The following is a 15,596-nucleotide window of genomic DNA, read 5'->3' as shown; positions in this document are numbered from 1 at the left end:
AGAGATTGAGAAATGTATTACAGTTCGATTAATCAAAAGATTTTTATTTTGTATATATCAACTATAAAGCAGACCAACATTTTAAATAAATTATTATATTCCAATGAACGGATTTAAATTAAATAATTTAAAATAAGTTAATTTTTAATCGCTGTTCGTCTTAATAGAATTTTGACGTTCCTTTTTAAATTTGTTTTTCAAAACTTTAAGTAAAAAATGTCCATTATGTTAATATAAATTAAAAAATATTTTTTTTTTATAAAATAACAAACTTTCAATTGAATAATTTTTTTTTGGGAGATAGTTTTTTAAAAATGATACTGCTATGTTGCTATATTTTTCTTTCGGTGCGGAGTTCGAGCTCATGCTAAAACTCCAACTCGAATCGCAGCTCCAACTCCGGTTTCAAGCCTATGTCCCCTGCATCTGTATCTGTATCTCTGGGTGACAGTGTGTGTTGTATCTTCGACTGCGTGGCAATAAGTGTGCCCCGTTCCTGAGGCAGTGCAAAAAAATCAAAAACAAAAAAAAAATCAGAAAACAGCATTAACCATCTTGTTGTTGTTTTTTAAGGTGCGCATATAAAGAGGCCTTAACAGCCAGCCATCCGACCAGTCTTTGGTCCGTTTCCCCATCCTCGGTGAATCACAGTGGATTAGGTCGACGAAGTGCGCTGTCAAAAATATACATGCAGCGGATTAAGCTTAAGTAATATGTGGGTGCTAGAAATATATCCCACTATAATACAATGAATGCAAGGAAAAGAGAATACATGGAAAAGACTTTTGTGTTCCGAGAAGATTATGGAACAAAATATATCTTTGATTTGGCTTTAATTCCTTAACATTCATTGGAACTTACTACAGCTAATTAAAATATATCTAATTTTTTTTTTAATTTATAAGAATTTCTAAGAAACAGTTTCAAAGTTATGAGAAAATCAAGTTCGTTTGTATGGTTCTAACTATTTAGGGATTTTATACTAAAGCTCGTAAAAGAAAACTGCGAATAATTGTATTCCATGTGAAATTCTGTTTAGGTTTCGGCTCTTGGTGAATTATTTATGAGTGTAAAACCCTGAAACTCGCCCACAGTGCATTGGCACCGATTGCCAACGTCAGAGATAACAACAGCAACTCCAAACAGCGACAGCACAAACAGCAGAGGATCGCATTTAAGGCGCAGCATCGCAGCATACAAGAAGCGAATCCATCCGCACTGTGGGACGCGGGGCGGCTGAGGTGAAGTGGAGTGGAATGAGTTCGCAACTCCTTTTCATCCTCATGCCATGTGCAAATCACATACAGTAGCAAAAAATTTCGACAGTTATTTACGATTAGCACAAAAGATACGAGACATGACATGCGCTGAACGGTGATGGGGACTGGGGACTGGGCTTTGGAAATGGTTATGGGGTATGGGGTATGGAGCACGGGGATCCGTGGATGGGGGACTCAAACTGGGGACAGATCGGACAGACCTGAACCTGGAACCCAACTTCAGACAGCTACAGCCCCGGCCTACGCTCCCCATCTGCGCCGGCTACTGTTCCAGCGGATTCGTGTTGACTCAGCGGGTGTCGTCGGGCCAAAGATCTCCGCTCTTCAGGTATACTCTACTTGTATATATATATGCACTCTACAAGATACAATCTCAGCCAGAGTAATAGCAACCAAAAAATGAGATCTGACAAACAGAACCCAAATACCATCTTATTTCGGTCTTTTATTTGTAACTAAGAATATGATTTATTTTGTTTTTAAATTGTATTAATTTTAAAAAAGGCTGAATAGAGATATATATTTTTTTCCAATTATTCTGATTTTGATAAACAGGAGACAGACAGACAGTAGTAAAGAAAAGTTCGAAGTAACGATTTTTTTTTCCTAATCATAATAATCAAAATGAACTATAAATTAAATGTCATGTTTTTGCAGTTCTTTGAATTTTTTATTAAAATTTTTTTCCTTTTTCCTGAATACTTTTTTGGCATGCTTACCTATCTAAACTGAAAAAAAAAACTCTTTTTTATTATTTAGGAATTATCCAGCTTTACCATTTCTAGAAACCCATTCGCCAAACTGTATATGAAATGTTGTAATTTTTCAGAGGGCCTCATCTGTACTATTATTTTTACCCCAGCTGTGGATGCACACACACTCGTAGATGGGAAAAAAGAACACACTTATGCATCCGGGACAATGGCGATGGGGCACATTTGTTAGCCGGCTTGGCCTGCCTTTCTCCACCGCCAAGAGCTGACCTATTAAATGGGTAAACTACTTTGTGTATCGCAACATGACGATCAGTCTCTTTTGTATCTATTCGCTGTTCTAAAATGGGCCATAAAACGTGAACTTCAATGGTACAACTTTATGCGCTGCGATGCTGCGATCAGCAGTTATAGAGCTGAAAACTGCAGGGTCCTATCTATTAATGGATCGTAGTCGTGCATCTGAATTTGATCACTTCTGAAGGCGAGCAGTGATTTTTATAAGGTATTATTATAAAGGCCTCATTATTTTTTTAATTCAATTTAATTCTCATTATTTTTTTTTAAGACAGTGATAAAAGTAAGTTGTTAGAAATATGATAATAAAGTCTGATACAATAATAGTTCTATTAAAAACACATTTTCTTTGAAATGCTGAACAAATTTCTGATTAAGTAGTATTTATTAAGCTTAGATAATCTTAAGCTATAATTAAATTCAATTCCTTACAATACAAAATATTTTTAATGATCAGTTACTTTTTAAGGTATATTTAGAAAAAGTGTTCCCAAAATTAATCTTGTACGGTATTAATAAGAAAATTGTTTCTGAAAATACATAAGTTCCATGTTTCCTAAAATATAAAATATGTCATTGGTTTTGGTGTGACATTCAATTTAACAAAGATTCCTTTTTGAATCTTAAAAAAAACATTTATTTCTTAGGCAAAGAAAAAATACAATTTTAGTTTATAGTTTCTACGTTGAAGAAAATATCAAATAAAATACTTTTTCAGTATTTTAAAAAATTGTAAATTCGGACCTTAAATAATTTATTTATACTGCTTATAAAAATCGTAATAACTATTTATTTATCATTTAGATTGGGTAGCAATAATTGCGGGTGCCGGACGCTTTATGGGATTTCATTAGACGCCTCTCTAGCCGCAGTCATTAGAGCACTTGGTCTTTTCCGCCCAGAAGGTTCCGGAGTGCAGGCAAATTTATGGTCGTCCTCCGCCCTCCGCCCTCCGGCTGGCCATTTGCAGAAACTCGTACCTGGAGCTCCTGTCCGGCTGTCGGGCTACTGAATAATTTAGCCGCGATAATAAGCGGATGGTAGCCCAGTGTCCACCACTGCCAGGATCGCATTTTGCCATAGAAAAGGCTAGCAAAAAAATAGTGAAAATAAAAAAAAAAAACATTTTATCGAGTCGTGCGTCCTGTTGCGTGCCATGCAATTTAATTGCGGGTTTCGGAGGCGTGGCAGGGACGCCTCCTCCCACCGCAGCACATCCCCATTGCGTGCATTTTAATGCACTTTATCATTCGCCTCTGGCCCCGTGTTTTATTATTTATATTTACTATAATTTTCCCAAACGGCCGGCAATAAAAAAAAAACACAATATAAGCAGCCATGGAACAGTAGCGAGAAATGTGGAGGCAGGGCAAATAGAAGCGCAATAATTATAATTAAATACATTTTTACGTGCCATTTTACCGTTTGCAGGTTTTTCCTTATGCAAATAAATAATTGCGTACACCTTTTTCCATGGCGAGTTTAAAACTAAAAAGCTCAAAGAAAAGAAATAATAAAAATGGAATATAAAACAGAAAAAAGCGAAGGCAATTAATAAAGTTGGCCACCGGACTGAGAATGAAAAGCTGAATCTATGAATAAATCAAGAGGCTACTGCAATCTTTAATTAAAGCATGTTTATTACGATTCTGTCGGTGGATTTTAAAAGAAATTTATTTGAATATGGCCAAGCAAGTGGTTCATCCCTAATTGTTGCAATTATTTTCAATTATACTTAATAAATAATTTAATGCAACGATTACCAAGAAAAAAAATGTGTTTGAAAATAAATCATAAAGTCTTCAGTTTTATATGATCTTAATTAGCATCTTATTAGTGATCTTATAAATTCTTTAGAGTGGAATTGTAAGATAAAGAATAATAATGGTTTTTTATTACTTTATTACTTTATTAATATGACAAGGAAAAATGTTAATATAATAGAGAACCTCCCAAAAATATAAAAGTTGGCACATTCTTAATTTGGAAAACAATTTTGTGCTGACACATTTGATATGAAATTTGATTAATTTCGTCACCTGATGACACTTGCTGATAAGGCATCCAAATTAAAATGATTGATACTTAAATTGTTTTAATGACTCATTAAATACAAATTACACCTAATCGGTGACATTCTCCTCACCTTCTTCATTTTCCGGGTGCGTATTTTCCGAATTGTTCTCGTGGGTGAGTGAGTAGACATGTTTAGTTTTTCTCATGCGGGGAAACGCTCAGTCATTCTCCTCTTTCCATATTTTCCTCTTCGTGTTATTTTATTTAAGTTTCTTTTTTTGGTTTCTGTTTGAAAAACAAAATTGCGTGCCGCTGCAAGAAGGCAAAACACGCATAATGGATAAATGCGAACAACAACGGCAAGGCAAAATGAACAAGAAATAAATTCTAATTGCGTGCTTTTGGCATAAAATCAAAATTCGTTATAAAAATGCGAAAAGTGAAGGAGCAAGGCAAGCCGTACACAATCACACAAATCACCAACAAAAGACCAAAAATTGCCTGGCAGCACATTTGGCAGAATAAAGTCAAACAAAAACCTAAAAGAAAACATTTTTTTTTTTAATTTGAGTTGGGTTAAACGAAGCATTTCAACTCTTTCTGGGAATAATGAATATTCCAGGCATAAAAACGCATAATTTTTAAAATATGAATAACATGTTTATGTATTGTTATTATAATTGGTTCAATTAATTTCTTATTTTTAAATAAGGAACTACTCTAACAAGCCTTAACGCACCGATTTTGTACCTAGATGCTTTAAAATACACTGCTACTATTTGAGTTCCCTTAGAACTAAAGGTATTATTATTTTTTCTGACTTTAGAAATTGTAAAAATATTTTCAAAGATACTAAAAAATACATACAGGTTGGTTTTTGAAAAATAAAAACACAGAAACCAGAATATAATTTTTAGAACTAGTGGTAAAAAAATTTCATACAATGATGAGGTATAATGTCGTAAGAAGAATTTGTCACTACCTCACATAAATATGTTTAAATTATGTTTTTTAAAACCACTCTTAGGAAATAAGAAAAAAATAATTTAAAATTTTTAATCTCCCGTTCTTCATGAGATTTTAAGTCTTTTCTTGGCCATTCGGTAATCTCCCTTAAAAAGGGTATTTTGAAAAAATCAGTTTTAATAAACGTGTCAGGCAACAAAGAGAGGCAACGGTAGCGGCTATATATACACACACTATAAATGTATATATGCCCCAACGTGTGTGTGTGTGTGTGCGTGCATGCAACGCATTAATTATGAATTTAATTCACCCAGGCTTTTGGTTGTGTGGGAAAGGGGGCATGAAGGGGAAGGGGGACACGCAGGCAGGCAAGTGGCAAAGTCAACAAATGTGCAACGGACACAATTTTCTCAATGCACAAACACGAGGGCAGCCCGCGGCCAAATGGCTTTGCTCCTTCCCCATATTTTAACCCCTTGCCGCCGCCCCTTAACCCCTCGGTGGCCACCAGCCCCAACGATGTCTTCGGTGCCTTTGCCACTTTTTCGTAATTTTTCATTGGAAATATCGCGCTACGCAGTTGATTGCAGCATTTAATTAAAGCAACAGCAACAGAAGGAGCAACAGCAGCAGCAGCAACAGCAACAACAACAAGTATTGCAGCAACAGCAACAATTGAGGAGCTGCACACCCAAAAAAAAGCTTAAGTAAACAACATTTTAATATATTTTTTAAAGAGTTTCCTGCATTTGTGTTTGTCCTTGTATGCATTATATTTTATTTTTTAGTTTTTTATGTAATTTAATTTTATATATGTTCAAGCTTTGAATTATTTCTTATTTCTTGTTTTGATTATTAAACTAGTTTAATTAAATATATTTCTTCTTTTGAGAACGAGTTTAATAAAATAATATAAGTCAATAAAGTATTTTATTATATTAAAAATATATATATATTTGATAATAAAAATAAAAAATATGTCCTAAACTGTAAAACATATTTGAGGACATTGTAATTTTTTTTCTGTGCATCCGCAAGAACAGCATTAACAATTGCAATACCAATAACAACATCAACAGAGTAAGAAGTAAAAAGTAAAACAAAATCAAGGCGAAAAGCGGCCGAAGCAACATCCTCAGGCAACAACAAAGCATAACAACATGTTGCCGAGATATTTATGCGCAACACTTGACAGATTTATTTATGTGAGGTTATGTTAGTGTGTTGATTTTGCGCGGCTGCGGTTATATGTATGCACGTATGTGTATATATGTTTGTGCTCCATGCTCAATCATTCTGGAAATCGGACTGGAAGGGTGGACGGGGGGGTGGAGGCATCAAAGAGATAACGAAAAATGTTCGTTTTTAATTTCTACACTCATATATCAAATTTGCGAGATATATATACATATATATATATATATATATATATATATATGCGCGCTTCTGTAAAACTAATGAACAAACACTGCCTTCTAAAACTGAAAAATCAATCATCCTGCATATGTATGTATTTTAACTTCAAGCTACAAAAATTAAAGCCATCAATAAAGTATTATACTTTACGGATACATTAGTATTTTCACTTCTTTAACATAAACATTATAAATCTTGTTTTGGAAAAAACTAATTGTTAAATCATGGTAATCATTTGTTAAAAATTGACAAGTAAAATTGAAAATATCATTCATACTCTGGAGTTAGAAATTGTAAAACATTTTCAAAATACTTATAAAAACATGTATCATTTAAGCTAATATTTCAGTTGTTACCTTTGGTTTTTAAAATAAAAAACAGAAACCAGAATATGTTTTCTAAAATTAATCTTTAAATGTAAAGTTATTATAAAGTATTGTGCATTTACTTACATAATATCATAAGAATAATTTGTAACTAAAATATAAAAATATATTTAACTTGGGTTTTAGAAACTATAATTGTTACTTCAAATTTCTAATCTCCAGTTTTCATGTGATTTTAAGCCATGTTCTTGACCATATTAAATACTAAATGATTTTAGTAAAAATCCTTTTTTCACTTTTTCTTGTCTTTTATTTTAAACTTTACTCTTTAAATCTAAATTCCCAAAGGTTTCCTTGCCTAATCCAACACATGTCGTAAAGATTAGCCCCATTTTCCATATTTCTAGCACTCGGATTCGGTGGATAAATCCAACATCGATGGGGCTGGTGCATCGCGGAGGCTGGGGCCATAAATCAATTTACATTTTCTGGGACTCCTCTTCTTTTTGGCAAGTTAAATTTTAATTAAAATAGAATGGAATCGAATGGAATGGAATGAAATGAAATGAAATGGAAGCGACCGCAGCCGAATGGTGCCCCAGATCGATGCGTGGATAGCGACAGTTTCCCAGAGACTTTTCAGTTTCGAAAATAGCTGAAATATCTGCTCTAGTCCGTACATCGTTCGTCCGATTCGGATACAACATAATTATATTGGAAGCTGGCCCATAAATCAAAGGCATAGTGTCGGCCCAGCCACTGCAACTGCAACTCGGGGCAAGAAATGGAACTGGGAATGGGTAGAAGAATTGAATCGTACACTGCGACAAAAATAATTTCTTGAATATTCAACACATTTTATAGAGCAGTGCAATCTTAAATGTTGAAGGTAAGAAATGGAGTTACATTAATACAGAAAGTAACAAAAAACAGTTTTTTCATTAAATCTAAAAAACATTTATAAAAAAAACATTTATATTATTGAATACTTACTTCAAATTAAAATACATACATTGGTACTCCTTTGAATAACCTTCTTACTTTATGCAATTACTAGTAAAATCTAACTAAATTGATCTTTCTTTTAATACCTTTAACTTTCAATTAGTTCTAAACTAATATAAATAAATAAAATTATATCTCTTTAAATAATTTTCTAGCTCCTATTACATACATTATTTTCATATACTAAGAATTTCAAAGTAAGAAATCAGAGTAAGCTTCTTTTTGTTCAGTGTACGGTTGGTGGTAATGGAAAGGGAAATGTTTTGTGTGGGCGGAGCGGCCGAAGAAAGAACCTCTCCAACATTTGGCAGCATGTGGCAAGTATGCGAACGCAAACGCTTCGCTGCAACTTGTAGCTGCAGATGAAACTGAAGATGATTTATGCTGCATTTGTCTGTCTGTCGGCAGCATGTGCTGCATTCACCCAAATTCATTTTAACCAAGCCAAATAAATTGAAACAATATTTATTTTCGATTCGCTGCCAACATATTTATTACAGCCAGATCATAAAAGCGAGCGGCATTCACTAATGAATTAAAATAAAGCCAACAAGATGGGGCCAAAAATGAACTGAATATTAAAATGATAATCGCGGCTTACACAATTTCACTTTAAATAGTTTTTCCTTTTTTAAAACCCTTTCATTTAATTCCACAACGTTTTTATTAACAACTTAAGTTAAATAGAACTCAACCCGAGTTGCTGTAAACGTACTATATGTGCAATTATACTTGTTTTTTTGAGAAATATAGTTTGTTTCTTATCTCCCGAAAGGTCGCCAATAGAGTTCGCATTTGATGGCACACAAATCAAATGTTTCGGCATTTGCCAATGGAGACTACGAACAAAGCCAGTCGTTGTCTTATGTTTTTCAAATGATCTGTGGACACTGGCCCCAAAGATTTCGAGTACAAATTGGATGTGGTCGGGGATGGGGGTGGAGGTGGTGGGAGGTCAGCGAAGGTCAGCGGATGTCGTAAACCGAAATTTGTTATTTATACTGTAGCGTTGACACAGAAATCGGGGCAAGTGCCATAAATTATGGCACAATATTAACATAGAGCCACGTAACGAGTGCCACATCTCGTGCACTTTATGTTCTGGTATTGGATTACATAACGCCGGCCAACTTGAGTTATGATTTCAGCGATACGAGGCCGAAATTCCTTCTCGGCCAGTGGAGTCGTAATATTTCATATTTTATTGGGATGAAATATTGTTGCATCACCAGCGCCGGGGGAAGTCTGTCAGAAACTAGAGACCGCAACCATTTTCCCGATGAGTTATACTCCTTGTGATGCCTTTCTAGGGTCTCCCATATGCTTATTGACCGACAATTTATTCAGCGATAAGAAACTATGGTTTCTCATTTGCATTTTGCTGATGGCATCTCTTAAAGCCAAAGTAAAGGTCTGGAGAGTACATTTTTCTTTAAAGATAAGAATTAGTAAAAAAAATAACCACCAAAGGGTGTTCAGTAATAAACATTTTTATGTATATATATATATATTTAAGTTAAACCAAATAAAGTAATAATATTCATGCAGAATAACTTTGTTGATTACCTAACATCAAGCCTTCATTTATTTCAAATACAAAAAATGTTATTAAATTTAAATGCTTATTTAATTTCATTTGCACTTTACTTTAATGAAAATATTAAAACCGTTAGTTTAATAAGCCATTAAAGATGACCATAAAATTGGGCATACCTGAAGTGAAAATATTTTTCACCGTGACTGTACATTAATCGCAGCATTTTATTGCCGTTTTTCACCACCAAAAATGAAAAGTCGCATTTCCTTTGGCCATAAACTGATATCAAAAAAACCCATCCATCGTTACAGGCATAAAAGTCGCCAGAAAACATACTGTAATCAATGAAAAGCAGATTAAAATTATTGCCATGACCGATTCTCAAGGCAAATGCTCAATGCCCAAAAAATAAAAACTATGAAGGAAAGGACTTGCGAAGCTTTTGTTTGGATGCCAGGGCGGAGATTACGGATTACAGCCGGTTGCCATGGTCATAAACATTTTTATTACGCCAGTATATGCCCATTCAAATCTGCGCGGGATTGATCCATCCGATTCTCACGTTGTTAAATAAAATGAAGAACTTTGTTCTTTTGAAACCGCCCCGCCTGGTTCGCTGAACTTACAGCTGCTGGCCAGAAAAAGCCGATTCCGGTGGCATGTGGTGTAAATTTCACAAAGCCGGAAATAAATCTTAGTTATGCCTCGGCCGAAATCCCTTCTCAACAATGGAACTCAAAAACTATAAATTGCGTCATAATTTTGCGCTCGGAAACAACAAAAGGGGAAAACGGCATTGGAAAATTGTGGAAATCTTTTGGGGGTACATTTCAGGTGGTGAAAAACAGTAAACTAAACGATCAGGGTGCAGCAAGGAGCTTGTTATTATTGCATGGACACACCCATTTATCCAATTCCCATTCCCATACCCTCCCCCTGAAGTACCGCGACTTTTATCATGCAAATGATAATCGCTCTTTCGCCGATCTTTGGCTTAAGATGCATGCCTGGGAAAGTGCTTTATTAAATATCTATAAATCAGCGAGCGAAAAGTTTATTGTTACGCAAATTTCGGCTTTCACCTCCTTTAGAATTCACGCATTGACAAAAGGTAATTGTAAACTTGTTGCCTTTTGTTCGTACGGCAGCCGAGAAATAGTCCCAGAAATCGCAATCTATCAATAAAGTTGTCGGGTAGGTTCTTGTGGACAATGGGTGCAAGGAAAAACAACAAACAAACAACAGCAGAACCCGGTTCAGACACGGATTTTCCAGTAGGTTTTTCCACTCAACTTTTCCACACAACTCGAACTTTTCCCCGAACGACGGTTTCCATTGTCTGCCGCTGCGGTTTCCAGTTTTCCTTTTCTTTGGTCTCACATTACAGATCCGGGAATTATTCCCCTTGCTTTGGTTCATTTTTTTGGGATCCTCCTTTTTTTTAAGGGTCCCCCTGCAGTTATTAATTACGCATCAAAAGATACCGATCTGCAATTTGTTTCTGGAGAAGGCCTCCTCCCGATCAACTTTGATTTGTTGGTCTGCCTTTAATAGCTTCTATCTTCGATCTTGCCCCGATGCAGATCCATTTCCATATTATGAAATTATGTAAATGGGCCCCCAAAACACAGGCTCAAACGAAAAACAGAAGTCGCCAGCGCCGCCCAAATTATATGAGAATTAATTATGGCGGTGGATTATACAAATTTTAATTAAAAATTAGTTGGCTTTTTATTTTACGCTCATCAATTAGTTGCCGGCTATCAGCTAATGATCTTTGTGGCGTCTGCGGCAAAAAAAAACTACAAAGGAACGGATATAAAAATATTAAAAAGGGGAAATTAAATGAAATTGGTCATGGCATCCATTTCACCTGGGGGTTTCCGCGCTCTATATTCAATTTATAGTATTTAAAATATCATTCTCATTGAATTTAGTAGTTCACATGCCCCCTTCGATATTTAATTATATATTTTCCATTTCCCAAACTGTAGCTATGGTATCCGAAACAAATTAATTTGGTAAAGGAAAAAGGGGTAAAGATTTTACTTGATTTGATTTCAGAATTTCGTTCCCTTTTGGTTTTACCAGAAGAGATTTGTTTATGTCAATACATTTTAATTGAAAATAACAATGATCCACTTACGAGTTCCAAGCTAGGTATTATTACCCCGAATGATGGCAAATTAAATCAAATTCCCTTGTGATCTCCCATTATTTAATTAAATCATATCATAGACGTGAACAAAGTGAATTGTTCTTTTGGTTTTTCCGGGGCATTTGGTAAACTCCCAACTCGAAAGATTGAAGTGCTGATCATAGCATTTTTGGAATGCTGCGGAAAACAAAAGGCGAAATCGGGAGGGAAAAACGCTAAGAATGAATCTCATTTCCCGTGGCATCGGCGGTCTGGGAAGTGGCCAACTCTGTGCCTCCGACTTGGCTAAATGGGAACTTCGCACCGTGCCACTTACAGAAAATATGTGGTAATTATGCTGCCAGTTACAGACAAACAAACAGAACCGCCAGACGAAGTCGGAGTTCGGTGGACAGAACACAATGTTGTAAATTGTGCAGTTGTCGAGTGGATTCTATTAATTGTTCGGTTAAACGTGAATTTTCACCGGAACCGCCGGCAAGTTTTTCATACACTGGCAGAGAAAGGGATGGCGGCCAAGACGGCACTGCGGCTTTGTCTTGGAGCAAGTTATACCCTCGAATTGGAGACTTAAAAAAGCTCCTTAGCTACTAACCTGCTGATTTTTTTCCCAAGTAAGTACTAACTTAATAGTAAAAGTATTAAATAATATTGAAAAACTGAAAAACAATATTTGAAAAGCTTTACAAAATATTATTTTTAAATGTTCATTCATAATATGTTTCATATTAAATTACTGGTGCGTAAAGTGATCAGAAAATATTTAGTATTATTGAAAAGTACGATATTTATTCATCACAGAAATAGTATGATAAGTTAAAAAAAGTTCATTAGCTGAATAAGAGGTATGTTTCTATATGAACCCTTTGTTATTGCATTCTTACTTGTTTTTGATATTTGTTGTGGCGTTTTGTTATGAAATGAGTAAGAGGCAGCGGAGCGAACCGAACCGCACCGGCAAGAACTCAGCTGCTCGAACCACATACCAAGATACCCCATCCCAATCCCGAAACCCCTTTTTCCCGACCCGATCCCCGGTTCCTGTGTCCAACTCCAGCTTCATTTCGACACCGAGAAAAATTACGAACTACATTTGTGTAATTGGATGACACAGGTTTTCCAATCGAGTTTAAATCATTTTCGAGTAAGGTACTTAAAATCTTTTCGTCGAAGCCTATCATCTCAAATGTATTACCTAGGTGTATTTCTGAGCTTATTTTCGAGGAAATATATAAAATGTCAACGTAGTATATTATTGGTGTAGTTTTTGAATACATTAAATATAATAAAAGTGCTGTAAAATACATATTTTTTAGCCAGTCCCTTGAAGATTTTTATTTAAATACAAATTTCACTGAAGCAATGAACATATAATAATTATATTAATCTCAATGTTTAATAAATTCATGATTTAAATCTAAGATATTTGATTGAAATAAAAATATTTCAGTATTTCTGTATTTCATCTTCAATAAAAGGTAATAACGAGTGTATTGTTTCGACCGAACTTTTTCTCACAGTGCAATCTCTCAGCTGTTGTCGTTGTCGGTGTCAGTCGGTCGCTTGTTCGCTTGGCTGGTCGGCCACTATAGTCTGTCGATCGGTCGGACTGTCGACGGTTGTTGTTGTGTTGCGGGTTTCCGGTATTATGCCCATTTACAAAGGCTGCGAGAAAGGCAGCAACAACTTGAGAAGTTCTAAGGTTACAAAAAACCGACAGCAGCAAGAAAGCAAACAATAATGACAGCGACAGCAAAACTCTGATGGGACAATGACAATGCACACTGGGCTTAAACCCAAGGGAATGGCCCAAACTTGCTTTGCCAAATAGAGTTGAGTCGAGAATCGGATCAGTTCATTTTATTTCAAAGGACATACTTATAAATTTCCCAAAAAAACCTAAGCCTAATCTTATCTACTGTTATCATAACATGTAAGTGAGGTTTGTTAATACAACTTTTTTGTTTGCCAAAAAGTGGATATAAATAAAAATTAAAGGTAAGAAGGTTAAAAAGGTTATTTAGTTCTTTTATTTTCCTGCCGAAAGTTATTATGCTTCATACAAATTACTATTTATAAAACATAGCTTAGAAAGAATTTTAGGTACCTCGACAAGCTTAAAATGTTTAAGATATTGGCTATAATTTTTTGGTAATTCAATCAATCAAATTGAACTTTCAATCAAATGAACAAAAATTCATTAGTTTTAAAAGCAGCTAATAGTATATTAGATCTAATAGGATATAAACTGCTTTTAAAAATGGTTGTACACTTCATTAAAAATAAAATTTGTAATTGAATCAAGCAGGCATAATTTGGGTTTTATAAACTTCTTGAAATATTTAAGGAACGTGTTTCTAATGCAGTTTCTTTGAATGAGAATTGGCTATTTCTCTTAAAATATTCCTCCAATTAGTTTCCCTATTTACGATCGGCCTGATGCACAGCTTTTCACTTGTTAAGATCACAGTGCGGCTGGCTGGATGACAAAAAAAAAATAGTTGGTAAAGGGAAATAAACAACAAGAGGCCAACCACAGTGACAGAGACACTGACGACACCCGACAACGTCAGCTGAGTGAGACAGGCACCGACCGACCAGCAGCTTTAATTGTGCCAAAACATTCTAAGTACCCGTAGGTAGTTCTTTGAGCAGCCCGTTCGCCGGCAACAGCTGATTGCGAGGGGCGTACCGGAGGGGGGGTGGAGCGGTATGAGGGGGTCCGGGGTCTACTGTCAATGTCATCATCAGAAGCAAAACCAAAACGAGAACCAAAAGCGGTAGCGGCCACTCCGGTAGCAGCCGCTGACGTTGACAAACTATGCTGGCTCTTGGGTTACTTGGGATCAGTGATGCCGGAAAAACTATTTTCAAGACAAACTTGGCCTTTTTTCAGATATCAAAAACGATATCCGCTTTTGTATAATTCAAAAATATACTAATTTAAAAGAAAAATCCATATAGATTAAAGACAAAACTGTTATATAAAATATTAAATATTTCATTTTCGAAATTGATCTTAAAATTTAGTTAATTAACGAATTATTTCAGTACCCAAAATAATAAATAAATTTTTTTGATTCAAATGATTTTAAAACTAAGAACACTTAACGTATAAAACATTTAGTTCCTTAATAACTACATTTTAATTTTTTTTTTTTTAAATATTTAACTAGTATAGTCTCTAAAGTGACCACTTAATTAAACCTAGTAAAAGCTTTATGCTTATTTCATATTGAATTATTTAAAACTGCTTTAAGACTGGTCATAAAAAAACGTAACTTGAGCATTTATAAGGTATGCTATCTGAAGATGGTTATAAAATATAAATAAGATAAAGCCGAACTTTCATAGCTTGAACCACCATTTGCCATCATAATAACATCGATTTTTGGAGACTTTGTGTTTGAGAATTGATTTTGCCTCTACTATGTACACATTTGTTATTTTCCAATAAAAGAAACCTGCACTTGCATGTATTTTAATGTGTTTTCTAGCTTGTTCCTGATGGCCAACACTATTTGGGTTACCTTTCTGAAGGTAAGGGAGTACGCATGAAACTGAGCAAAGCCATGAGGGAAGGAGGGCTGGAGATGCCGCTGTCTTCTCGGTCCCTGCTGGTACTTAAGTTTATGATATGAAGTGCCACGGCGGCCCCTGCCCCTGCCCCTTTGGATGCCCCTTTCTCTGACTTGTCCCCGGACTCAACCTTCGCATTGTTGTGCAACAAAAGCGTTGAGAACTTGTTAAAAAATGAGTGGAATTTCGCGCTGCATTGCACTTGGGGGCACCACCGCCAGCAAAAGGGTCTTGGATGTGGACGTGGATGTGAGCGAATCATGCGGGCCAGGATGCCAGCTGAGGCCCAGCCATAGATGGGTG

General features: G+C 35.4%; 1 long non-coding RNA gene across 1 annotated transcript; it reads left to right on the top strand.

Annotated features, from left to right (window-relative positions):
• The first annotated feature begins 375 nt into the window (after window positions 1-375).
• LOC128258512 (uncharacterized) lies at window positions 376-2,494 on the top strand. The gene is made up of 3 exons (XR_008267970.1): window positions 376-573; window positions 1,040-1,608; window positions 2,110-2,494. It is a non-coding gene; the product is annotated as an uncharacterized LOC128258512 (long non-coding RNA).
• Window positions 2,495-15,596: the final 13,102 nt, after the last annotated feature.

The sequence above is a fragment of the Drosophila gunungcola genome (assembly GCF_025200985.1).
Source record: "Drosophila gunungcola strain Sukarami chromosome 3L unlocalized genomic scaffold, Dgunungcola_SK_2 000003F, whole genome shotgun sequence".
Classification (NCBI taxonomy): Eukaryota; Metazoa; Arthropoda; class Insecta; order Diptera; family Drosophilidae; genus Drosophila; species Drosophila gunungcola.
Note: the sequence above shows the minus strand (reverse complement) of the source record. Positions and strands in the feature narration are given on the sequence as shown.